Source organism: Lissotriton helveticus, chromosome 1_2, assembly GCF_964261635.1.
Source record: "Lissotriton helveticus chromosome 1_2, aLisHel1.1, whole genome shotgun sequence".
In the NCBI taxonomy this organism is placed as follows: domain Eukaryota; kingdom Metazoa; phylum Chordata; class Amphibia; order Caudata; family Salamandridae; genus Lissotriton; species Lissotriton helveticus.
This window is the reverse complement of record NC_136058.1, coordinates 340,530,138-340,557,727: the sequence shown is the minus strand read 5'-3', so window position 1 is coordinate 340,557,727 and position 27,590 is coordinate 340,530,138. Positions and strand designations below refer to the sequence as shown.

Genomic DNA, 27,590 nt, shown 5'->3' with positions numbered 1-27,590 from the left:
CGGAATAGGCAAGGATAATGACAGATATATTTTACAATGTTAGAAAGTGCATCATTTTATTTAATTGTGTGAATAAAAGGAATTGCCTCCCCGTCGGGGAATTGATCCCCGGTCTCCTGCGTGACAGGCGGGGATACTGACCACTATACTAACGAGGACTTATTGGCATCAGTTAAACAGTGCTCACCTCCTTGGGGTTAAGGCATACCCTCGATCAATTCACAGTATTGTAAGAGGCAGATTTGCTGCTTTTGGTTAGGACAAGTAATCTTTTTTCCTAAATATTACAATACAGAAATTCCTAGCCAAAAACAATCAGTTTTATCAAGAAATGATTTCATTGAAATAAATATCTATCTATCGATCTGTCTATCTGGCTATCTTTCTAACTATCAATATATATATTTATATATATATATATATATATATATATATATATATATAATCAGCTCACTTTATCATTTGCAGCTTATAACTATTAGCCACCAGGGATCACTACTAACCAAAAGCAGTCATTCTACTTGTAAATTGTGCCAATCGAGTGGAACAGCAGCCTAGGATTCACCACTGCTTCATCTCATTTTCCAAGAGAATGCAGATGTAAAGTGTTTTTGATGGTACGCCTGTGCATATTGAAATATTCAGAGCATATTCTGAATTTCAGTTAACACATCAGTAAGCATTTTGTCCATCTGTGAATTCAACCTTTTTTCTCAATCGGAATAGGCAAGGATAATGACAGATATATTTTACAATGTTAGAAAGTGCATCATTTTATTTAATTGTGTGAATAAAAGGAATCGCCTCCCCGTCGGGGAATTGATCCCCGGTCTCCCGCGTGACAGGCGGGGATACTGACCACTATACTAACGAGGACTTATCGGCATCAGTTAAACAGTGCTCACCTCCTTGGGGTTAAGGCATACCCTCGATCAATTCACAGTATTGTAATAGGCAGATTTGCTGCTTTTGGTTAGGACAAGTAATCTTTTTTCCTAAATATTACAATACAGAAATTCCTAGCCAAAAACAATCAGTTTTATCAAGAAATGATTTCATTGAAATAAATATCTATCTATCGATCTGTCTATCTGGCTATCTTTCTAACTATCAATATATATATTTATATATATTACCTACTGGCGGTCGCCAGTAGGTATATATAGTTAGGATTTTTTCTCTATGGGTTTTTTGAAAATTCTATGTCTAATAACTTTGGCGTTTGTGGACGGAATCGGCTGAAATTTTCAGGAAAATGGCACATTTTGTTTCTGAGCAGCCCTTGAAAATTTGGGGGGGGTTCGTCCAGTGGGGGCCGAGAAAAAAGGGGGGTCCCAAAACGTGTTTTTAACATTGAGTTTTCCATAGGGCGGTTGGCCTCACTTTTAGCCCGAACGGCTGAATGGATTTGCACGAAACTTGGCAAAATTGTAGGGACTGGTAGCCCGATGTGCCTTTTGTAGGTCTCAATATATGTGCTCCAGTGGATTTTGAGAAATTAACGTTTAAAAAAAGATATATATCTGTAACAGCGGACCGGTTAGCGCTCTGGTTCGCGGACTTTTCGCGCAACGGAGCTTTGTGAAGCGAAGCTGATTGGTTCTCCGGCGTCTGTCAACATTCCAAACAGTCCGTAGCGGCCGCCATCTTGTCTCTCGGTAGGATCGAGAGACAAGAGGAGGTCAAAACAAAGGGGGAAATAACTATAAGGGGGCATAGTAGATCCTCGCTGACCCCCTAGGTTTGATGTGGAGGTTTTAAAAGGGCCCCGCGGGGCAAAAAAAAAACAAAATAATAATAATCGAACGGCTGAATGGATTTGCACGAAACTTGGCAAAATATTAGGGACTGGTAGCCCGATGTGCCTTTGCTAGGTCTCAATATATGTGCTCCAGTGGATTTTGAGAAATTAACGTTGAAAAAAAGATATATATCTGTAACAGCGCTCCGCTTCGCGTACTTTTCGCGTTACGGAGCTTTGCGAAGCTGATTGGTTCTCCGGCGTCTGTCAACATTCCAAACAGTCCGTAGCGGCCGCCATCTTGTCCCTCGGTAGGATTGAGAGACAAGAGGAGGCCAAAGCGAAGGGGGAAATGACCATAAGGGGGCATAGTAGATCCTTCCTGACCTCTTAGGTTTGATGTACCATTTTGCCAAGTTTGGTGTAATTCCGTTCAGCCATTCAGGCTGTAGACGTATGTAAATGTCCTATGGAAAATTGCATGGGGAAAACACATTTGAAAGTGTTGAAATTTAGAACCAATTAAAATGTTACTTTGGTTTTGTATTTGTGTGTGATGAAAGTTAATTGGTTATGTATATATGTCAAATGAGAGGAAACCACAGCCATTTTGTGATACTACTGTCTGAGGTACATTTGTGAGGAATTTTTGGTGGTGAATTTCTGGTGTTTGATTTACACAGTACTAACACTTCTGCTACTTTTAAAAAGGTGAGTTGTTAATTTGTAAGGGGAACTATGTTGTACACTTGAAGATAATTTGAAAAATTTTTTCTGTTATTTATTTGCAGTCCTTCTGTTATACTAAATACTTGATGAAGTTAGTTTTATATTATGTATTACTAAAAACGATAAATGAAAGTGATTATTTTTTTCTGCAATTTACAGCAAGCAATTTCAAAATAAAATGGCTCACAATGAAGAGACCGTGGCAATTTCTTTTGAATTGTCCACTACATTGATTGAAATTGAGAGCACCAATAATGAAATATTGTCACAAGGAGGACATGACTTGTATGATTCCATTAGATTGATTGAAATGGACAGCACCAAGAATGAAATATTGTCACAAGGAGATGACTTGAATGATTCCACTACATTGATTGAAATTGAGAGCACCAATAATGAAATATTGTCACAAGGAGGAGATGGCTTGTATGATTCCATTAGATTGATTGAAATGGACAGCACCAATAATGAAATATTGTCACAAGGAGGAGATGACTTGAATGATTCCACTACATTGATTGAAATTGAGAGCACCAATAATGAAATATTGTCACGAGGAGATGACTTGAATGATTCCACTACATTGATTGAAATGGACAGCACCAATAATGAAATATTGTCAGAAGGAGGAGATGACTTGAATGATTTTTTTGATCAATCTCTTGATGGCGAATTTATCGAGTGTTTGGAGACCATAGAGTTACAAGAATCATCATTGCAGACTTTTAATGAGGAGATTCCAGATGAGATGATTGAAGAGGAAATTACTGATGAGGACATGTTACTAGTTGTTTCAAATTTAGAAAATTCTGAAGAATAAATTTATATTTAGAAATCAAAAATTGTTTGAGACATTATTTATTTTTATTTTTAATTTATGAGGTTGTAGCGAAGTGATTGTAGTATAAAATGAGACTTATAGTATAGAGTGCAACATTTTTATGTTACATGGTAAGTTTACTCATATTTACTTCCCTTCTGCCACTATATTATCTCCAATGTGTATTTGACATGTCTTCTTCATCTCCGGCCTCCTTTCTCTCACTGTGTGTCTCCGATGCATCTTATCGCTGGTATTTTGTGTAATTACAGAAGAGAGTAAAATAAAATAGTTCGGAACGTGAAAAGGGGGCAAAGTAGAGTACTCCTCACCCCCTAGGCCTTTTTAGGCGGTCCCAAAAGGATCAGTTTCTGCTTTCCTGAGAGATTATGGTATGAGTTCCATATACCACAATAACTTGCATTACAACATGCAAGATATCTATCTCCTATTACCAACTTTTGGAGATATTCGCGCTAAGCGCGAATATCTCCAAAAAGTAACACCTGCCCTGAGCAGTTCTTAGCCATGTTATCCAATGGGAGGTGGATAACATGGCTAAGAGTATTAGCTCGGTAATGCATGAATATCGCTGAGTTTTTAGCGATATTCATGCATTGCGGCCGTTTATTATCGCATTTGCGATAAACCTTGATAATAGTAAGGTTTATCTTCGATAATTTCTGACGATGCTTAGTGGTAAAAAATTGGTTGGTAAGCATCGTTAGGGATAAATATCGCTTAACTTTGGTAATATGCCCCAACGTCTGTTAACGTTCGATTCGAAGGAAATGAGGAAGTGTTGAAAAACATTGTCTGCGCCATCTTGCCTTTTTTGAAATGCCACACTTTTGTCGTGCACGGCAGCCATTTTAGATGTCTTGACCAGACCCACTCTCTGCACGCTGTCGATTCGTAGCATGGCTCCTCACCCTCGTAAGCATCTCCCCCAGGCACTGGTCACCACCGCTCTCTGTCTTATGCATGGGCAATAAACCTTCCCCCATCTGCGCTGCTCTTCCCTGAGAATCACACTCTGTGCCCGCCCGACACCTCCCTTTCGCCCTATTCACTACCGCACCCTCTGACACTCCTCTTCCTCTGTGTCCGAATGTCCAGGCCGGTCCTAGGCTATCAGCTAGCCCTGCAGATGTAGTTTATGGCCCCAGCTGTAAAGAATCACCCCTCTTCAAAGGAGTTATAGTAGATCAAGGCCCACACCCGATGTGATCCGTCACAGCACACGCGTTCCTACTATCTGAAAACCATCCTGTATTGTGATTGGGGAGGGGACCGAGCCTGAAGCGGAAGATTCCAGGAATGACTCTTTGTACATCAAAGTTTTTACAATTATGTGTCACATTAAAAATATATAGCACTCCAACAAAGTAGTAGGAATATAAAACTTTAATAACATATAAATATATACAACAAAACAAAAACAGTAAAAACATTTAAACAACGAAGAGACCGTGGCAATTTCTTTTTAATTATCCAATAGATTTATTGAAATTGACAGCACCAATAATGAAATATTCTTGTCAGTAGCGGTCTGTTGTGCGAATAGTTCCAAGGCAGCAGAACGCGCTGAAATCTAGATGGCACGAAAGTGATGTCTAGTAAGTTGCCGCCCAGCAAAAAACGGCGTGGGGCGCCGCGGGGGTGAGTGAGTCCAGTAGGCACCACAGCTATTCTTACCGGCATTGCAGAATTACTGCTGGGGACAATGCCTGTGCTGTAGCAGGGTCACAGCAGAAACAAAAAGGATTCTGTTGAAGATGTTGTTGGTTTTCAATTTGAAAACAGTTCTGGTGTCAACTGCTATGCTAATGTAGTGGTTAATGTTTTGTTTTCTCTAGAAAATGTAAAAGAGGGGGAGGCAGTCCAAAGTTCCGTTAAAAGGGCAAAGGAAAGGATCGGTGGTTTGAACTATCAGTCAAAAAGGGGAGGGGGTGCAATAATTTTTCCTACCGGGTCACACTGTGCTTTCACCGGAAGTAAGGTCTGCAGGATTGTAGTAATTCAAAGTGAGGCTGGCGCCAGCATGGGAGCGCCGACGTCCCGCGGATACAGTTTCGTCACTCCACGGGCGATCATGGCAGTCATTCCCCATCGGGGGTCGGAGACTCCCGCGGCTCCTCTAGAATCTTCAAGGTCGTGGAGGACTACGGTGGTGGAGTCAACCAGTGACCGGGCCATTTCTTTATGTTGGGCCCGCTCTTGCCAGGTCGACCGCCATTTTGAGAGTTCGGCAGCTACCGGCGATCGCGGGGTCACATGAGCGGACGGGCTCCACCCTGCCGGGCGAGACGTTGCAGCATGGCCACAGTGGAAGAACCGTTATCTAGGTCGTTCCGAAACTGTGCAGCACTGTAGTTGTTAGGATGCCACCGCCTGGAGCGCTGAGGGTGCAGCTGGGAAGCCTCCACCTGGGGAGGCGGGAGAGGCCTGTTCGCACCGTCTCTCCCTCCCAGTGCACCCCACGGCATCTCGCTTGAGATTTGTTATGGCCGGACCAGGCGATGAGGACGAGGGGGGGGGTCGGAGGCATGTGCAAGACATCCCCCTCCAGTGTTGTCGCAGCCATTATAAAAGAAAGAAGTGTCCCGTCCGTCTTCGGGCCGGGCTTCCGGTGGATGTCGGCCGGACGCCCCTGGCTCTGGCCCCATGAACGGGTTTCTTGGTTTATCGGCTGCAGCCGGATCCCGTCGGCCTCGGCCCCCCGACCGTTGGTGGTCGGACCGGAAGAGCATGTGGCGGGACTACCTGCAACTCTCAAGGGCCACCGCGGCCGGACTGGGAGAGAGAGGGGAGGGTCGAGGAGACATTCCCCCCCCCTGCAACTGTTCAGCGTTGTAAAGGCAATCCCCTGGCCGGGTCCCGCTGGTCTCGGCCTCTCCTCCGGCTACACCCTACGTTAGGATCTCCTGGCCGAGGCGTGGCAGCAGGACCTGCCTTATATGGGCTGCTCCCGGCTGGGCGTAGCCGGAACCCTGCCCCACCTTGGAAGTTTCCAGAGTGGGGGTGGATGTTCTACTGACTTGCATTTTCCCTAGTCTATCGATTTTTTTGGCGTGGCAGGCGGTGGGACAGCGAGGGGTGATTTGGTTTCTCTTACTGTTTTTCTGGTCTCTCACCACTGGCATATTTTAACGTTTTCTTGTTTCTAGGACATTAATAGGTTTTATCATTACGTTATGTTATCGTTTCTTTGTTCGTTGTTTAATAAAAGTTCATGTTCATCAGTGGCCTACTGATTTTCGTTTTCCTATTTTTTTCTTTCCAGGTTGTTTCATGGTAAAGTTTCTGTTAACAGGATACAGTGATCACTTCGTTATTATTGCATATGTCCTTTTCACTAGGGGTGCTCTCTGGTCGGGCCAGATGACGTATCTCTAGTAAATGGTCCGGGTGAAAAAGGTGCATCAATCAGTGGGGAGTAGATAGGCATGACAGATTACAACGGGGGAGAACGGTCCGCATTACGTACCCTTTCACTACTTGCAAAGATTTTCCTACGTTTATTTGCAAACAGGGAATACCTCCAAAAAGAACTAATTCCCAAACAGTCAATGTTCGGACAATCAATCAATCAATGAGGAATGAAATAGGTACGACGTGTTAAAGGCTTGCGTTACCTACCCTTCACTATCTGCAAAGGGAGATAGAATATTCCTATTCTTCCTCGTTTGCAGGTAGAGAAGATCGTTAAGAGAATTAACTTCGAACAATTCAATGCTCGATTGAAACAATCAACAAGGGGTACTGTGAACACAAATGAACGCCGCTTATATACATACGCATTGCTATTTTCAACAGGTTGTTCCTAATGTTTCTATTTTAGCGAGGTCAAAAGAGATCCCATTAGTGGCCTACTGATTTTGCTCGATTCCTTTTGTTTTTTTACACGATTTTTCGCTATCTGCAAAGACTAAACAGAGTATTGCGACTCTGTGCTTGTTTGTAAATAGAGAATGAACCAAAGAGAACAATGAATCAAATGGAGAGAGAAGCAGGCACGACGGATTACAAAGGGGGAAAGGGCTGCGTTAACTACCCTTCACTATCTGCAAAGAGAGAGTACTCCTAATAGAAATGAGGGGTGGGGGGCAGCAATCAAAGCAGATCAGTGTGCATAAACACGAAAAAAAAAATTCTTACCACGTACTTGACATTCGACAGCTTATGATATTTGCTATTAAAAAACCATTGAAATTCACTGAAAAAACCATAGGTTATAGACCATATATAGTTAGGAATTAGCATTTACAAAACCTTGAAAATTCACTGAAAAAACCATAGGTTATAGACCATATATAGTTAGGAATTAGCATTTAAAAAACCTTATTTTACTCACACAAAACCATTGAAATTCCATATATAGTTAGTTGCACTAACTATATATTGCGCACCCGCAATCCACTGCTGATGATGTCACATATTACATCATTCATGACATGGTCAGTGACATCACTGATGACATCACTGATGACATCTCAAATGACATCACTGATGACATCTCACTTGACATCAATGATCACATCACTGATGATATCATTCATGTGACAATACAATGCATCTCCTCACATTTTAATATAACCTCTGTTTCACCCAGTGTTAAAAACAGAGTATAATTTTTGAAACCATTGACACACCAATACTAGTTACTACATACGTACTCACTGATTCCTACGTCTACACACACATTCACTCATTCACCCATACAATCATTCATACATACAATCACTCATGTTTACAACACAATCATATGCACTCATACACCTATACAGACACTCACACTCTGCCACTCATCCATGGAGTTACTCACACACCTAGTCAGTCCTGTAAAGAATCAATCACACTTCCATTTTCTACTCTATACAGTTAAACATAGAGCACCTTACGTTTTCAACCATATACTAACACATACTTACTCTCTTATACAATCATTGATACAAGTACACATTGATCTGTACAGAGTCACACACCTCCCATCCAGCCACACACACACTCAGTCTCCCATGCAAATACTTGGGCAATCAATCAATAACCCATATAGTTACTCATATAGCTACTGATCAACACATGCAGCAGTTTACAGAACAACAGACATAATGATGCACAAATTAAGACAGTTTAGTCACTAACCCATGCACTCAGTGAGACACATTTAATCACTCACTCATACATTCAGTCATGCACCTACTAAATCCTTCGTCCAGACACTTATACATCCACTCATTCTTCAATATGTAAGACATATTTTAACTTTACAGAAACATAGTCACTGGATGTTGTCATCAGTGATGTCATCAGTGATGTCATTTGAGATGTCATCAGTGATGTCATCAGTGATGTCACTGACCATGTCATGAATGATGTAATATGTGACATCATCAGCAGTGGATTGCGGGTGCGCAATATATAGTTAGTGCAACTAACTATATATGGAATTTCAATGGTTTTGTGTGAGTAAAATAAGGTTTTTTAAATGCTAATTCCTAACTATATATGGTCTATAACCTATGGTTTTTTCAGTGAATTTTCAAGGTTTTGTAAATGCTAATTCCTAACTATATATGGTCTATAACCTATGGTTTTTTCAGTGAATCTATATATATATATATATAATCAGCTCACTTTACCATTTGCAGCTTATAACTATTAGCCACCAGGGGTCACTACTAACCAAAAGCAGTCATTCTACTTGTAAATTGTGCCAATCGAGTGGAACAGCAGCCTAGGATTCACCACTGCTTCATCTCATTTTCCAAGAGAATGCAGATGTAAAGTGTTTTTGATGGTACGCCTGTGCATATTGAAATATTCAGAGCATATTCTGAATTTCAGTTAACACATCAGTAAGCATTTTGTCCATCTGTGAATTCAACCTTTTTTCTCAATCGGAATAGGCAAGGATAATGACAGATATATTTTACAATGTTAGAAAGTGCATCATTTTATTTAATTGTGTGAATAAAAGGAATTGCCTCCCCGTCGGGGAATTGATCCCCGGTCTCCTGCGTGACAGGCGGGGATACTGACCACTATACTAACGAGGACTTATTGGCATCAGTTAAACAGTGCTCACCTCCTTGGGGTTAAGGCATACCCTCGATCAATTCACAGTATTGTAAGAGGCAGATTTGCTGCTTTTGGTTAGGACAAGTAATCTTTTTTCCTAAATATTACAATACAGAAATTCCTAGCCAAAAACAATCAGTTTTATCAAGAAATGATTTCATTGAAATAAATATCTATCTATCGATCTGTCTATCTGGCTATCTTTCTAACTATCAATATATATATTTATATATATCTATATATATATATATAATCAGCTCACTTTACCATTTGCAGCTTATAACTATTAGCCACCAGGGGTCACTACTAACCAAAAGCAGTCATTCTACTTGTAAATTGTGCCAATCGAGTGGAACAGCAGCCTAGGATTCACCACTGCTTCATCTCATTTTCCAAGAGAATGCAGATGTAAAGTGTTTTTGATGGTACGCCTGTGCATATTGAAATATTCAGAGCATATTCTGAATTTCAGTTAACACATCAGTAAGCATTTTGGCCATCAGTGAATTCAACCTTTTTTCTCAATCAGAATAGGCAAGGATAATGACAGATATATTTTACAATGTTAGAAAGTACATCATTTTATTTCATTGTGTGAATAAAATGAATCGCCTCCCCGTCAGGGAATTGAACCCCGGTCTCCCGCGTGACAGGCGGGGATACTGACCACTATACTAACGAGGACTTATTGGCATCAGTTAAACAGTGCTCACCTCCTTGGGGTTAAGGCATACCCTCGATCAATTCACAGTATTGTAATAGGCAGATTTGCTGCTTTTGGTTAGGACAAGTAATCTTTTTTCCTAAATATTACAATACAGAAATTCCTAGCCAAAAACAATCAGTTTGATCAAGAAATTATTTCATTGAAATAAATATCTATCTATCGATCTGTCTATCTGGCTATCTTTCTAACTATCAATATATATATTTATATATATATATATATATTACCTACTGGCGGTCGCCAGTAGGTATATATAGTTAGGATTTTTTCTCTATGGGTTTTTTGAAAATTCTATGTCTAATAACTTTGCCGTTTGTGGACGGAATTGGCTGAAATTTTCAGGAAAATGGCACATTTTGTTTCTGAGCAGCCTTTGAAAATTTGGGGGGGGTTCGTCAAGGGAGGGCCGAGAAAAAAGGGGGGTCCCAAAACGCGTTTTTCCCATGTTAATTTCCATAGGGCGGTTGGCCTCACTTTTAGCCCGAACGGCTGAATGGATTTGCACGAAACTTGGCAAAATTGTAGGGACTGGTAGCCCGATGTGCCTTTTGTAGGTCTCAATATATGTGCTCCAGTGGATTTTGAGAAATTAACGTTTAAAAAAAGATATATATCTGTAAGCGCGGACCAGGCAGCGGTCTGGTTCGCGGACTTTTCGCGCAACGGAGCTTTGTGAAGCGAAGCTGATTGGTTCTCCGGCGTCTGTCAACATTCCAAACAGTCCGTAGCGGCCGCCATCTTGTCTCTCGGTAGGATCGAGAGACAAGAGGAGGCGAAAGTGAAGGGGCAAATGACCATAAGGGGGAATAGTAGATCCTCGCTGACCCCCTAGGTTTGATGTGGAGGTTTTAAAAGGGCCCCGCGGGGCAAAAAAAAAAATAATAATAATAATCGAACGGCTGAATGGATTTGCACGAAACTTGGCAAAATTGTAGGGACTGGTAGCCCGATGTGCCTTTGCTAGGTCTCAATATATGTGCTCCAGTGGATTTTGAGAAATTAACGTTCAAAAAAAGATATATATCTGTAACAGCGCTCCGCTTCGCGTACTTTTCGCGTTACGGAGGTTTGCGAAGCTGATTGGTTTTTCGGCGTCTGTAAACATTCCAAACAGTCCGTAGCGGCCGCCATCTTGTCTCTCGGTAGGATCGAGAGACAAGAGGAGGCCAAAGCGAAGGGGCAAATGACCATAAGGGGGCATAGTAGATCGTCCCTGACCCCCTAGGTTTGATGTGGAGGCTTTGAAAGGTTCTCGCAGGGCAAAAAAATATATACCGTTTTTTTTGTTTTTTTGCGTGGAGTGCGCTCGGTTCGCGAACCGGGAAGCGTTCTGGGGAGCGTACTTTCTTGAAAATTAGTGAAAAAAGTTAGAGTACAATAATAATTGTGAGTGATCAGATGTAGGGTAGCTCTGAGAAGAGCTTTTGGGTTTATGGTACATTTAGGTACTTATAAGTAGGTACCAATGCACATTCTTAAATTCAGAGTGAAAACTCTGTTGCCCTCATCTGAGAAGTGAACTCCATCTCCTCTGTAGATATCTTGCATGTAGTAACGCAAGTTATTGTTGTACAGGGAGCCCATTCCATGGTCTCTCATGTAAGCTGAAACAGATTTGTTTACATGCTTCCTCGATTTCTCAATTTGTGGACAAAATTGGTTCGACCACCTCCATTTCTGTCTTTGGCATATATTTGAATATACCAAGGCAGTCTGAGGAAAAAGTGCCATCAATTGCTCAAAGGTGTCCTTTAAAAGCATTTCCAGACCTACCCCAGTCAAAGTGCCCAAATCATTACCTCCACAGTGCACAATTAACAGGTCAGGTTTTGGCAAATGCATAAAGGTTTTCACCAATGGTATCAATTGGTGACATTTTAATCCTCTGTGGCCAAACCACTTAATTTCCACATCTTGTAAATTGAGGTTAGGTAAATTCCTGTTTTCAGCGTACCTTTGAGCCCAATAGATGTAGCTATGTCCAACAATCCAGACAGAAAACATGGCGAGAGAAGGTTCTCCTGCAGTCAGATGAAGTGTGGCAATGAAATGGCAGTTGAAAAAATGAGAGTGTAAAATGAAAAAAACTGAGGAGTTTCTGTGTTAATGAAGCAGTAAGAGTGATTGGTGGATTTTGATTGCTGAAAACAGAAAGTTAGTGTGCATGGATGAGTTCGTTGAAAGATGTATTTTGAGTGGCGAAGAAAAAATCATTAAATGAAAGAATGCTTTGGATATGCAGGTGCACTGAGAGTTCAGAGTTCAATTGCAACATTGTTGTGTGAGAGGTCTTGCAAGAGGTGGTTGCTATGCAGAAAAAGCAGAGAGGGGGCAGAGGGGGGAAGGGTTTTGCTTTGAAAAAAAGTGAGGGAAGAGTTTTGATTGGGTGACATGAGAGATCTGTGTGAGGAATTACAGCATTTCTGTGCTTTTGATAGCTGCAGACTCTGGAGTGCATACCTTTTGCTCTGCTGAAGACAAATTGGTGTGTTTCTGAGACTGTTTTGAAACTCAAAGTACTTGCTAAGGTGAGAAAAAATTTCTTTAATTTAGATAGAAAATAGTGTGCTTTAAGGAGAAAATTATGAAGAAAGTTGTGTTTTTCAAATGTTGCTTTGTCTCAAGTGTTTCACAAATAGATTTTGTTTGTTTGAGAAATTGTAATTGGAGAAAATGTGAAGTATTAGTACTGACAGGGCTTTTATGTGCATAGGAGCTGTGGAGTGTTTTCAAATTATGACTTGTAAATCGTTTTTGAGAAAAAGCAATGGTTTTAATATTGATGAGAAGGACATAATGGTGTCTGCTTCTTTATAAGGTAATTGAGAGTCTTTCCCATTTCAATGTAAGAAGTTTGTCTGTGGAGCAAATTGCTTGTAAATATGCTCCCACCTGTGCATGGCAAATTTAAATTTTGAATGTTTCCGTTACATAGGCATGTTAAAGGTGACTGAAACATGCTGCAAAGGCAATCAAAAAATGCTTTTATGTGTCTTAAGGACATTTTAAGTCATTTCCCCATGTGCAGTGTTTTCAAATTATGAGTTGAAAATCGTTTTTGAGGTAAAGGAATGTTTTCAAAATTTATGTGCGCCATATGACCCCAAATTTTTTTTTCAGGGGTGCAGCAGGGTGTTCTTGAGATACCCCTGCACCGTCGGAAAAATTCGTAATTTGCGATGAGGTAATTGCTAATCGCAAATTGCACCTTCATTCCTATGGGCCTCCTGCTGCATGGAAATGAATGGGTAATCTTGCTGAAATGCAAAGTCGAATCTGTATTTAAAAGGGTCTGCACCTCTGTACGGGTGTTCGCTATGTGAAGCACGAAAGTTTCACGGGCCGAACTCAAGGCCACCTCTCTCTGAGACAAAAGAGCTCTTATTTTTGCCATGCTGTTGAAATGTGCTCCCAAGGTTGGTATTTGTGGCCAGATTGAAAACTCCCTATGTTCATGTGTGGGAGGAAATAGAACATTTCTGCAGCAAATAACCCGTTCATTTACTGTTACGATAAAATGAATACTTTTAATTAACCCAGAACAATCTTCATTATTGAGCATCAAATAACTACCATTTTCCAAGAACTTGAACGTGGGGATGATAGCAGGAACTGGCGTGCCTTGCAACACGCAAGCCATATTTGGTCGGTGTTTGTTGCATGAACCGTGTAACTGTCTGTGCCTACACATTAGTGAATGATCTGGCGTCTCAGTGCATTCCTCTCCATTCAGATAAAGTTCTTGATCATCTTTGAAAATCTGTATGTGTATGGAAGCGACCAGACTTGATGAAGAAAACCACTACCTAAAGGTTAATAACGACCTATTGGTATATATTTCATACAATTTGAAAACTTATATAAAGCAAAAGGCAGCGTTATTAAACCGTGGATAAGGCACGTTGCCAAAGCAGTCAACCTTTTGGATTTATACTGGAAATGTTAAAGGAAGAATTACGGAGTAGGGCCTGTAAATCTTTAATAGACAACGAGTAAAATTACTCCAACCATCGTATTCCTCTAACTCCGGGATAGTAGGGGTGTTTAATTTTTTAGAAGTAGCCAATCCAAAGCATTTGGTCTGGGAAATTGTTTCATTCACAAACAACATATGTTTTGGGATGAGACATGCACGGTGGAAAGCCTCAGTGCCTTGTACCTGCCAGGTTCGTGAACCCCAAACTGATGTAGATCCTGGATATTTTTACTCTGTATTACGTTAGCATGGTCTCATTACTGGTTTAAACGCCATTTTTCCTTTTTTGTAAGTTCTGCACACGACACTTAGTTGTTGCTTTAGCTTTCAGCCTACCTGCGTCAAGATCTATGCCTGCTTCAAGCAGGCGCAGGGTTTTGATGTAGCTTTGTCCTATCTGATTGTAAATGCGGCACACCGTGGGTGGCAGAGCAGCGGTGCACGTTAACTGGTGCATCCCTGGGGATGTGCTAGTTGATATAAATCTGCCCCTTTACATTTAATTATGTGCAGGGGACACAGAGTAGGTGAGGTTTATCCAAGGTTAAGAAGAGATGAGTCCTGTTCAGTGAAAAATTGAAGATAGGCTTCAGTATATTATATACTTAAGTAGTGTGTTAAGTTTTTGATGACTGTTATTAATTTACTGTTGGGTAATAGTGGTTAATAACATTTTTTATTATATTTTACCACAGATTCAACTGCACATTATTTCAAGATTTTAGGATGCCTAGCAAAGAAAGAGTAAGAAAGGCTGGAAAACGTCAAAGACAGCAGGAGCATGGAATATTGCAGCAGTCCTCTAACAAAAAGATTTGTCAAGTCACCAAGAAAGCACCGGGTAAGAGTCGAAAAACAGTCATAAGAAATATGTCTAGTAAAAAAAATATTACTACAGAAAATGTTTTACTCCAGAAAAGGAGACCGAATTCAAATGGTAAGGAAAGGCCAATGAGAAATGTTACTGCTAGAGTAAGAGATAACTCTATGCATGAAAGTAGAAGGAAACAACAGTTTAGGGATATTCGTAAACGAATGTTCCGCAACAGGATAATTGGGAATTTGTTAAAAAATATTAAGAAAGGTCAGCAGAAAGTGGTTTTTTATAAGAGAAAAAAAATAGTTGAGAAAGTTATTGATCAGGCCTTTGAAATTAAACGTAAGTTATTTATTTTGACAATCAATAGAATTAGGAAGCTAAACAAGGTAATTTATGATTTCAAAAGAAATAGTAGATGGAAGAGAATAGTTAATCGTAGTAATTTTTGTGAAGTTTTTTCTGGAGAATGGATGCATAGTTCAAGCTCTGAGGCATTTTTTAATGAGGAGAGTTATTTCCAGGATAATGATTTGGTGCATGCAGTTGACACCAGTGGTCGAGCTTATGAAGTGAAAGATGGTTGTCCAGTTGAAAAAGAAAAACTTGTGAGAACAGAGATAGAAGAGGTGTTAGGTAATGAGGTTTTAGGGAGACGTCCTAAGGGTCCTGTGTACACCTGGAAGTGTAGTAGTATTTGCAGTGTACGACAGGATTCCATCAATTTGCTTTGTGATTTTATACGGTCATTTAGTAAGAAAAGTTTGAAGCAGAAAATGAAGTTGTTGCAAGAATTAGATCCTTGCAGAGTGAGAGAAGTGATAGGTTTGCATGGTCATTCACTGGCTTGTCTTTCCAGGAGAGTATGCCAGAGTGTTTTTCATCATTTCAGGATGCTAGCAGTGCATCATAATAAAGTGAGGAAATTAGTTAGAATGTTGTATTATGCTAAGAGTCCAGCAATTATGCTAAAACAATTATGCGCTGCTCTTTTGCATGGTTCTGAAATAGATGTGAAGAATATATGTGAAGAAATTGAGTTTTGTTACTTTGGAAGTAAAGAGGAGAATGTTGAAATTGACCAAGAAGAAGAGAGTAATGTGGAAGATAGTGTACAGGTTTCCAGTACAGATAATTTCCAGAGGGAAATTGCGACGTTTGAGGTGAAATCAAGTGAGAGGCCAAATTTCACTTGTGTGTGTTGTCGACGCACTTATTATAAGAATCAGACTAAGTTAGTGGATTTATATGGAAAAAGTGAAAGGGAAAATAATAGTGAATGGAAGGATTTTACAACATACTTGATGGTAGAAAATTGTTTTGATTTGGGATTGGATCAACGTGTGTGTACTTATTGTTGTAACAAATTAAATCAAAACCAGATGCCTGCTAGAGCAGTTCATAATAATCTGGAATTGGTTGAAATTCCTTCTGAATTGAAGGATTTAAATACTTATGAATCTATTTTGATTCAAAGTATCCATCCCTTTCAGGCTATTGTAAGAATGGAGCCAAAGACAGGGAAATTGCCTCCATCAGATTTACAGAGAGGATTAAAGGGAAGAGTTGTTTATTTGCCTCTAGATTTGAAGAAAAACATTAACACAATTAGAGTAGAAAAAGTGGAAGAGGAACCTCTGGTTATCTTAGTTAATGGGGTTCCGACAAAGAATAAGAAAATATGGCAAGATTTAGTAGATGTTAGGAAAGTCAAAAGGGCAACATTGTATTTGAAAAAATATAATAAATACTATAAAAATGTATATGTTGCAGAAGAGGAAGTAAGTGAGGAAGAGGATAGCGATTTGTGTGCTGGTCAAATTGAGAAAGTAGAACCCTGTACTAGTGAAGAAATATATGAACATTATAGTGTTCATCCTTTGCATTCCAAGGAAGTCATGGGGAATGCTATTGAGTTGTTTCAAATGAAACAAGCGAAAGGGAGTCCCATTAGTGTTTGGGAGGAAAGTTTGGAAGCTCGGTGTTTTCCACAGCTTTTTCCAACAGGTCAGGAAGGAAGATATGATGAGCGACCTCATCAAATTCCTGCTTCTGAATACCGGACTTTGCGATTGTATGCAGGAGATCCTAGGTTTCGACAATGCATTCCTTATTTGTTTCATCTCCTGTTTGAAAGCGATCTGTCTGGACTGTCATATGCAGTGAACCACATCTTGAAAAGTGGTATACACATGCAAAACATCTCGGCAAGTGACTTTATGGATAAAGTCAATGTCCAAGACAGTATTTTGGATTCTCACCTGATTAATCTCATGGCGTGTCAGCGTGGTACTAATGAGTACTGGTACCGTCGTCATGGTGATTTAAAATGTATGCTGAGGAACTTAGGAACTCCCACATGGTTCCTCACTTTGAGCTGTGCTGAGTATGGCTGGGAAGACTTACTTGAATTTCTACGAGAGGCAAATGCTAACGTAGAAAACATCGAATTCAAGACACCCGGAGAACTGTGCTCTTTGGATCCAGTCAATGTATGTAGGTACTTCAATCATAGATTTGAAGGTATGATGTCTTTCATCATGAATAAGAAGAATCCACCTCTTGGAGAGGTGTTGGATTTCTTCTGGAGGAAGGAGTACCAAGCAAGAGGTGCTCCTCATATACATATGTTGCTGTGGATCAAGGATGCACCTAAATTTGGAACGGATGCAGACGACTCAGTGATGAGTTTCATAGAACAGTATTCTACGTGTGCTGTTCCAAACGCAAAGGAGAAAAAAAGCCTAAGAGAAAAAGTTCTACGTTTCCAAAGCCATCGATGTGGAAAGTACTGTCGTCGTAAATTCCGGAACAAAGACAAGTTCTACACCAAATGTCGTTTCGGCTTTCCACGATCGGTGATTTCTAAAGGAAGAGTGAACAGTTTGATGTCTTCGCTGCGACATAATGTGATGAAGAAATCACCTAAAAACACATACAATTTGAAGAGGAACGAAGAGTCTAAGTACATCAACGACTACAACCCGGTGATTTTGTCCATGTGGAATGCTAACATGGATATACAGTTTGTGGCTGATAACTGTATGGCTGTGGCTAGGTATGTGACATCTTACATCACCAAAAAAGAGAAGACAGAATTGAAGGATATGTGGGAGGACATTTCCCATGAAAAGAGCCTCAGCAAGAAGTTGTACAGTTTCAGTCTGAAGATGTTGTCGCATCGAGAAATCGGAGCTTACGAATGTTCTGACCGGTTGTCTTCAGCAAGTCTCTATGCCAAGTCCAGGAGTATCGTTTGGGCGAGTGTTGGTCTTGCTGCAACGCGTAATCGAGTTCTGAAACCTGTGCGGGAAATTGAGTATTTGGCGGAAAAGGAGCCAAACAGTACCGACATTTTGAAGAGCAACATGTTGGATACATATTATCCAAATCGAAGCAGTCACCTCGAGAATGTTTGTCTGTATGAGGTTCTGCAAAATTACATATTCAAGAGGAACATCAAAGAAGATACTGAGAAAGGAGTGTATGCTGTAATAGGAAGTGAGGGATGTCTGGTCAAGCAAAGAAAATGCCACTTGATAAACCATCGAAAATTGAGTGGCGAATCTCCTGAAAAAAAGGAGTTTTTCTATTTAGCACTTTTGCAACTTTTTAAGCCTTGGCGTGCAGAAGAGGAACTGCTTGGAGATTTCCTCTGTTACGAAGACTCTTTCAATGCTGCCAAGGAGACCATAGAATGTCCTGCTTTTCTCAAATATGTAGAAATGTTGAATGTGGAAATTGAGCAGGAAGCAACGATTGCAGCCGAGATTGCCAGAGACAGTTCTCAGGACAGTCAGAGTTCTGCTTCATTGAGTCAGGATCCACTAGGAGGACCTCTTATCGAAAATGAAGCTGCCACTGCTATGAATGAAGTGGAAAGAGCCATGGCACATGCTCAGGAGGATGCGGTTAACTTAGAAGAGTTGGAAAGACAACTCAACGTTGAGCAGAGGAAAATATATGACGAACTTACCATGCAAATTGATCATGGATTAAGTCATGATAAGAAAGAGTGCTCATGTACGTCGTTGAAGCCTGTCCGACTGTACGTGAGTGGAGAAGCGGGAACTGGAAAAAGTTTCCTTATTAAAGCAATTTCATGTTATTTGCAGGAAAGGACAGAGTCATCGCTGTCTTGTGTTGTCACCGCTCCAACTGGACTGGCAGCACATAACATTAAAGGGATTACTTTACATCGTTTACTGATGCTGCCAGTGGAGCATGACAACAAATTAGAATATCACAAGCTATCTGGAGATGCTTGTTTTGAAGTTTCAAGAGTCTTGAGGAAAATGAAACTTCTTATCATTGACGAAGTAAGCATGGTTTCCAATGTTATGCTTGCCTTTGTGCATTTGAGAATGCAAGAAGTTCTCAAAACAGAGTATGATGTGTTATTTGGTGGCAAACACATCATTGTTTTTGGAGATCTTCTGCAGCTGACACCAGTGAAAGGGCAACCTGTGTTCAAAATGCTCACGCATGAAGATACCAGGAAGTGCTTAGGGAGTATTGGCAACGTCAATATATGGTTAAACTTCAATTATGCTGAACTGCATGAAAATATGCGTCAGGCAAAGGATGAAGTTTACAAGACTATTCTACAAGATGTTAGAATTGGAAAAGTGACCGAGCATGGGAAAGAAGCTTTACATGCACGATTACTGACAAATTTATATCCAGACGAAGATGTTGTGCCTGAGAATATTTTTCAGAAAGTTACTGAGAAAAAATCTGGAATATGTTTGATGCCAACTCTTGCAGAATGTGCCAAATTCAACAACAAAATGTTGCATTTAGAAAAGCAAGAGATTGTGAAATTGGAAGCTATTGACAGAGTAGAGCATATGGGATCAACAATTATTTTGTCTGAGAATCTGAAAACAAAATTGGATTCATTAGAGAAGAGTATATCTAAAACTGCGGGTTTTGAAAAGACTCTGAATGTGTGCTTGAACTGCCGTATAATTTTAAGAAGGAATTTACATGTTGAAAGAGGTCTGGTAAATGGATCAATGGGTAATGTTGTTGATTTTGTGAAATACAGAAATAGAGATGGAATTGAATTTTTAAAAATTAAATTTGATGGCATTGAGGAAGTACAGCTAATTGCTCGTTGTTCTGCTAGATTTTTGCTTGTAAAAGACTTATATGTTCGTCGTAAGCAGTTTCCTGTTTGCTTGGCATATGCGGTGACAATCCATAAATCGCAAGGTTTAAGTGTAGACTGTGCATTGGTGAATATTGGCAGTTCTGTGTTCAAGGAGGGTATGGCATATGTGGCATTGTCACGAGTTAGGACTTTATCGGGATTGTACTTGATTGAGTGTGATGTCACAAACATTTGTGCGGATCTAGATTGTGTTAAGGAATACAATAGGTTGAGAAGAGAGTATGCGCCACATTTGCCTCAGTATCCTTTGTTTGAGAAACGTGTGGTAGGCCGGAAACGAAGAAATGTGACCAATACTGGGGAGGTTGTAGCAAAAAGACGAAAAGTTGATGAACCTGAAATTATAAGCAGAAACAAAAAGGATTCTGTTGAAGATGTTGTTGGTTTTCAATTTGAAAACAGTTCTGGTGTCAACTGCTATGCTAATGTAGTGGTTAATGTTGTCTTTTCTCTAGAAACTTTAAAAGAACAGATTGTGGTCAATTCGGATCAAAGATTTTGCAGTTTGTTAAATTCTGTGTTAGAGAAATGTAGCACTGATAGAACAAACATAGAAAGTGTGTCTGAAATTCGAAATCTGTTAGACAGATGTTCAGGCCAAACACAATTCTCTCAAAATAGTCAGCAAGATTGTCAGGAGTTTTTAATGTATATGCTTGATGTATTGCATGATGAAGGTGTAGATGTAGATCACCTGTTTGGGCTTTCTTATCAATGGCAGCATGACTGCGAGAACTGTAGGGTATCAGCTACTACTAGTGTAGACTCAGAAAGATTTATATATTTAACTTTGCCACACAGTAAATCAGTCTCTTTTAATAAGCTAGTAAAAGCAGCTGATCACAACATGGAGTGTAGCCAATGTAAATCTGAAATGATGTCCACTTTATTTATACGAACATATGGCCAGTATGTCATTTTAATGTTCCAACGATGTAGGCCTGATGGAACAAAATTGACAACTTTAATTAAAAATTTTGTGGCTTCACAGTTGTCAATATCAGGAAGGACTTTTGTAACTGTAGCAATTATATATCATGATGGTCCTTCAATAACATCAGGACATTATACAGCTTATTTAAAGTGTAGAAATGGCTGGTCATTCTGCAATGATTCTGTTTTAATTTTCAAAAAAAAATTGCCATATGACCTTAAAAACTCTTACCTGGTGTTTTTAAAACCAAAATTTTAGGGAAAGAATCTCGGGATGTGCTCTGAGGAATTTCAAGAAGTTCTTATGGCTCCTACACTATTTGGCCTTGAGGATAAGTGTAGTACAGAGACATAACTTCTAACCATAAGACTGGACGTCATGGAAAAATAACTGCACTTTGAATGAGTTCAGAAAAACTATTTCTTTTTATAAGCTAATTGAAGCAGCGAATCAAAACATGGAGTAGAGGGAATGTAAGTCTGCAATGCTGTCTACTGTTTTACATTGCTTTGTGATTAAAAGTGATGTAGAGAATTAAATAATTGTACTAGTCATAAAGGTAGTGTAAGTCTGCTTCATAGTAAGCAGTATCAGTGTGATAGGAAATGTAGAACATGATTGAGCAAGAAGGGGAAGATATTACTAGTCCAGGATTGTGTAAATGATCTTCAACATTTTAATTCTGAAAGTTGCGGAAATGCGAAAAGACGGGATTGGCTTACAAGAAATCCAAGTTATACATGGCTCTGACACGATTTGGCCTTGTGGAATCGTGTGGTAGAGAGCGAGAAGTCATTTATTGTATGTAACATGTTTTTGAAAACGATGGAAGTTTTCTTTCAGAAAGTGGCGGGTTGAAAGTAATAACAGCACAACAGAGTGTAAGCTGTTCATAGGACATCCTTGGCCGTCATGGAAAGTAAGTTAACTTTAAGGAGTTCTGAATTCTGATTTGTAATGTATGGGTTTTTTAAACACAATCATTTTGATTGTGTTTTTTTTTCCCCGCTGTTATATGATGAATACCTTCAAGTCACTGTTTTAGTGAAATTTGATACATTCTGAGAACAGCAAAAATAAACCATTTAACATGTATAATTAATTCTGTTCTGTTTGCATTTATGATGTACATGTAGAACTGTGTAGGAGGCATGGAGAAGGTGAGGCTTCTGTCAGTGTCAAAGTTGTTGCATACAGTGCTCATATTCTACGTAGTCTTTTATATTTCATTACTTTCACTGTTTCTGACAGATCTAAAAAATTTTTTTTTAAAAGAACAGTAAGTATAAGGGAAGGAAACAGACAGTTATGTTAAAAGAAACACAGCTATAGGGAATAAACTAGGGATACTGTTACCCGCAATCCTCTGCTGATGATGTCACTGAGCATGTCATGAATGATGTAATATGTGACATCATCAGCAGTGGATTACGGGTAATAGTATCTCTAGTTTACTCCCCTATAGCTGTCTTTCTTTTAACATAACTGTCTGTTTCCTTCCCTTATACTTACTGTTCTTTTTTATAAAAAAAATTTTTTGGTTCGCTTCCGGTTCGCGTACCGGGGAGCGAACTGGGAAGCGAACTAAGAGAAATAGAGGTTGGCACAGTTGCAAATATTGTACCAATTTTTTTATAACGGGGAGGTAGTTCTGAAAAGAACTTTTTTTTAAATTGTTTTTGTTGTTTTATATTTTTTTTATTATTTTTCTGAACATTTTTTTTACTTTTTTTGAATTTTTCTGAACAGTTTTATATTTTTTTTGTTTTTTTTTCGGAGGGGGCAACGAAAACGATTCATTGTAAAGGGCTCAACAGGAGGAAGAAAACAAAAAAAAGAATTTATTGTTTGGGGAGTTTCGGACAAACATGAGCATGATTGTTAATAGCTCTGTTGATCAGAGTGATGCTACTTTCTGCGTAGCAAATGATTCCACTGCAATGTACGCAGACTTGTTTTACTTCACGAAATCTCGTTTGTATATTTGGCACCATCTCCCTGCCCTCTGGTCCCGTTACTTCCGGTACAACAGATCTTCTGGCCATAATAGGGAGATTATCTAGGTCGTCCTGTTCCTCTTCTTCCTCTTCTTGCTGAATTATAACTTTAGCAGGTGGTCCACTCTTCCTTGGATGTGGTGGAGGTGGTGGGGAAGCACCAGCTGAAGCTAGTAAAGAAGCCATTGCTCACTGGTAACAAAGGGTCTTTCTCTCACAATGATGAAAGTCAGAGTGAGGAAAGAAGGAGGGATTTTCACCATTTGGGAAAAAAAATAGTTCTCAACCAATGAAAAGTGTTCATTTTAGATCATATGACCTAGTCTTACATCATTAGGAAACCGAAAGTGAAATGAACCAATGAAAAGTGTTATTACCAAGTCACATGACCTGCTGTGTTTACGTTACGCGCTTTGCAGGGCCTCCCGGTTTGCTTCCAGAAACCTGTGCTTTGCGACTCGGTAAGCGTACGAGTTCGCTAACGTAGCACGTCATATGACGTATCACGCGACAACGCGAAACGTCATGCGGACGGGAGGCGTCACGATGTTGTTTTCTAACGCGGCAGTTGCGGTAAAGAAACGTTTACCGGCTCGCGGTCTATTTCGCGGCATCAAGGTCAGCTAACGGGAAGCTTCCCGATTCGCGAAGCGGGAACGAAGAAAAAAAAATATTTAAAAAAAAAAATTATTCATAAACATATAAAATATATTTTTGGATTTAAAGAAGAATACATTTTACAGCTACAGATATTAGCTGTTAAAAAACCAATGAAATTCACAGAAAAAACCATAGGTTATAGACCATATATAGTTAGGAATTAGCATTTACAAAACCTTGAAAATTCACTGAAAAAACCATAGGTTATAGACCATATATAGTTAGGAATTAGCATTTAAAAAACCTTATTTTACTCACACAAAACCATTGAAATTCCATATATAGTTAGTTGCACTAACTATATATCGCGCACCCGTAATCCACTGCTGATGATGTCACATATTACATCATTCATGACATGGTCAGTGACATCACTGATGACATCACTGATGACATCTCAAATGACATCACTGATGACAACATCCAGTGATTATGTGTTTCTGTAAAGTTTAAATATGTTTTACATATTGAAGAATGAGTGGATGTATAAGTGTCTCAATGAAGGTTTTAGTAGGTGCGTGATTGACTGTATGAGTGAGTGATTAAATGCGTCTTACTAAATGCACGGGTTAGTGACTAAACTGTCTGAAAGTGTGCATCAGCATGTCTGTTGTTGTGCAAGCTGCTGCATGTGTTGATCAGTAGCTATATAAGTAGCTATATGGGTTATTGATTGGTTGCACAAGTATTTGTATGGGAGACTGAGTGTGTGTATGACTGGCTGGGAGGTGTGTGACTCTGTGCAGATCAATGTGTACTTGTATCAGTGATTCTATAAGAGAGTAAGTATGTGTTAGTATATGTTTTAAAATGTAAGGTACTCTATGTTTAACTGTGTAGATTAGAAAATGGAACTGTGATTGATTCTTTACAGGACTGACTAGGTGTGTGAGTAACTCCATGGATGAGTGGCAGAGTGTGAGTGTCTGTATAGGTGTATGAGTGCATATGATAGTGTTGTAAAGATGAGTGATTGTATGTATGAATGATTGTATGGGTGAATGAGTGAAGGTGTGTGTAGACGTAGGAATCAGTGAGTGGGTATGTAGTAACTAGTATTGGTGTGTCAATGGTTTCAAAAATTATACTCTGTATTTAACACTGGGTGTAACAGAGGTTATATTAAAGTGTGAGGAGATGCATTGTATTGTCACATTAATGATATCATCATTGATGTGACCATTGATGTCAAATGAGATATCATCAGTGATGTCATTTGAGATGTCATCAGTGATGTCATCAGTGATGTCACTGACCATGTCATGAATGATGTAATATGTGACATCATCAGCAGTGGATTACGGGTGCGCGATATATAGTTAGTGCAACTAACTATATATGGAATTTCAATGGTTTTGTGTGAGTAAAATAAGGTTTTTTAAATGCTAATTCCTAACTATATATGGTCTATAACCTATGGTTTTTTCAGTGAATATATATATATATATATATATATATATAATCAGCTCACTTTATCATTTGCAGCTTATAACTATTAGCCACCAGGGATCACTACTAACCAAAAGCAGTCATTCTACTTGTAAATTGTGCCAATCGAGTGGAACAGCAGCCTAGGATTCACCACTGCTTCATCTCATTTTCCAAGAGAATGCAGATGTAAAGTGTTTTTGATGGTACGCCTGTGCATATTGAAATATTCAGAGCATATTCTGAATTTCAGTTAACACATCAGTAAGCATGTTGTCCATCTGTGAATTCAACCTTTTTTCTCAATCGGAATAGGCAAGGATAATGACAGATATATTTTACAATGTTAGAAAGTGCATCATTTTATTTAATTGTGTGAATAAAAGGAATCGCCTCCCCGTCGGGGAATTGATCCCCGGTCTCCTGCGTGACAGGCGGGGATACTGACCACTATACTAACGAGGACTTATCGGCATCAGTTAAACAGTGCTCACCTCCTTGGGGTTAAGGCATACCCTCGATCAATTCACAGTATTGTAATAGGCAGATTTGCTGCTTTTGGTTAGGACAAGTAATCTTTTTTCCTAAATATTACAATACAGAAATTCCTAGCCAAAAACAATCAGTTTTATCAAGAAATGATTTCATTGAAATAAATATCTATCTATCGATCTGTCTATCTGGCTATCTTTCTAACTATCAATATATATATTTATATATATCTATATATATATATATAATCAGCTCACTTTACCATTTGCAGCTTATAACTATTAGCCACCAGGGGTCACTACTAACCAAAAGCAGTCATTCTACTTGTAAATTGTGCCAATCGAGTGGAACAGCAGCCTAGGATTCACCACTGCTTCATCTCATTTTCCAAGAGAATGCAGATGTAAAGTGTTTTTGATGGTACGCCTGTGCATATTGAAATATTCAGAGCATATTCTGAATTTCAGTTAACACATCAGTAAGCATTTTGTCCATCTGTGAATTCAACCTTTTTTCTCAATCGGAATAGGCAAGGATAATGACAGATATATTTTACAATGTTAGAAAGTGCATCATTTTATTTAATTGTGTGAATAAAAGGAATTGCCTCCCCGTCGGGGAATGGATCCCCGGTCTCCTGCGTGACAGGCGGGGATACTGACCACTATACTAACGAGGACTTATTGGCATCAGTTAAACAGTGCTCACCTCCTTGGGGTTAAGGCATACCCTCGATCAATTCACAGTATTGTAAGAGGCAGATTTGCTGCTTTTGGTTAGGACAAGTAATCTTTTTTCCTAAATATTACAATACAGAAATTCCTAGCCAAAAACAATCAGTTTTATCAAGAAATTATTTCATTGAAATAAATATCTATCTATCGATCTGTCTATCTGGCTATCTTTCTAACTATCAATATATATATTTATATATATCTATATATATATATATAATCAGCTCACTTTACCATTTGCAGCTTATAACTATTAGCCACCAGGGGTCACTACTAACCAAAAGCAGTCATTCTACTTGTAAATTGTGCCAATCGAGTGGAACAGCAGCCTAGGATTCACCACTGCTTCATCTCATTTTCCAAGAGAATGCAGATGTAAAGTGTTTTTGATGGTACGCCTGTGCATATTGAAATATTCAGAGCATATTCTGAATTTCAGTTAACACATCAGTAAGCATTTTGTCCATCTGTGAATTCAACCTTTTTTCTCAATCGGAATAGGCAAGGATAATGACAGATATATTTTACAATGTTAGAAAGTGCATCATTTTATTTAATTGTGTGAATAAAATGAATCGCCTCCCCGTCGGGGAATTGAACCCCGGTCTCCCGCGTGACAGGTGGGGATACTGACCACTATACTAACGAGGACTTATCGGCATCAGTTAAACAGTGCTCACCTCCTTGGGGTTAAGGCATATCCTCGATCAATTCACAGTATTGTAATAGGCAGATTTGCTGCTTTTGGTTAGGACAAGTAATCTTTTTTCCTAAATATTACAATACAGAAATTCCTAGCCAAAAACAATCAGTTTTATCAAGAAATTATTTCATTGAAATAAATATCTATCTATCGATCTGTCTATCTGGCTATCTTTCTAACTATCAATATATATATTTATATATATATATATATATATATATATATATATATATATATATATATATATATATAATCAGCTCACATTACCATTTGCAGCTTATAACTATTAGCCACCAGGGGTCACTACTAACCAAAAGCAGTCATTCTACTTGTAAATTGTGCCAATCGAGTGGAACAGCAGCCTAGGATTCACCACTGCTTCATCTCATTTTCCAAGAGAATGCAGATGTAAAGTGTTTTTGATGGTACGCCTGTGCATATTGAAATATTCAGAGCATATTCTGAATTTCAGTTAACACATCAGTAAGCATTTTGGCCATCAGTGAATTCAACCTTTTTTCTCAATCAGAATAGGCAAGGATAATGACAGATATATTTTACAATGTTAGAAA

The 27,590-nt window shown here is 39.1% G+C and overlaps 3 non-coding genes across 3 annotated transcripts; all 3 read right to left on the bottom strand.

Moving 5' to 3' along the window:
- Positions 1-804: 804 nt before the first annotated feature.
- Positions 805-876, bottom strand: TRNAD-GUC (transfer RNA aspartic acid (anticodon GUC)). The gene has a single exon. It is a non-coding gene; the product is annotated as a tRNA-Asp (tRNA).
- Positions 877-9,986: 9,110 nt separating this feature from the next.
- TRNAD-GUC (transfer RNA aspartic acid (anticodon GUC)) lies at positions 9,987-10,058 on the bottom strand. The gene has a single exon. It is a non-coding gene; the product is annotated as a tRNA-Asp (tRNA).
- Positions 10,059-26,894: 16,836 nt separating this feature from the next.
- TRNAD-GUC (transfer RNA aspartic acid (anticodon GUC)) lies at positions 26,895-26,966 on the bottom strand. Its single transcript has one exon. It is a non-coding gene; the product is annotated as a tRNA-Asp (tRNA).
- Positions 26,967-27,590: the final 624 nt, after the last annotated feature.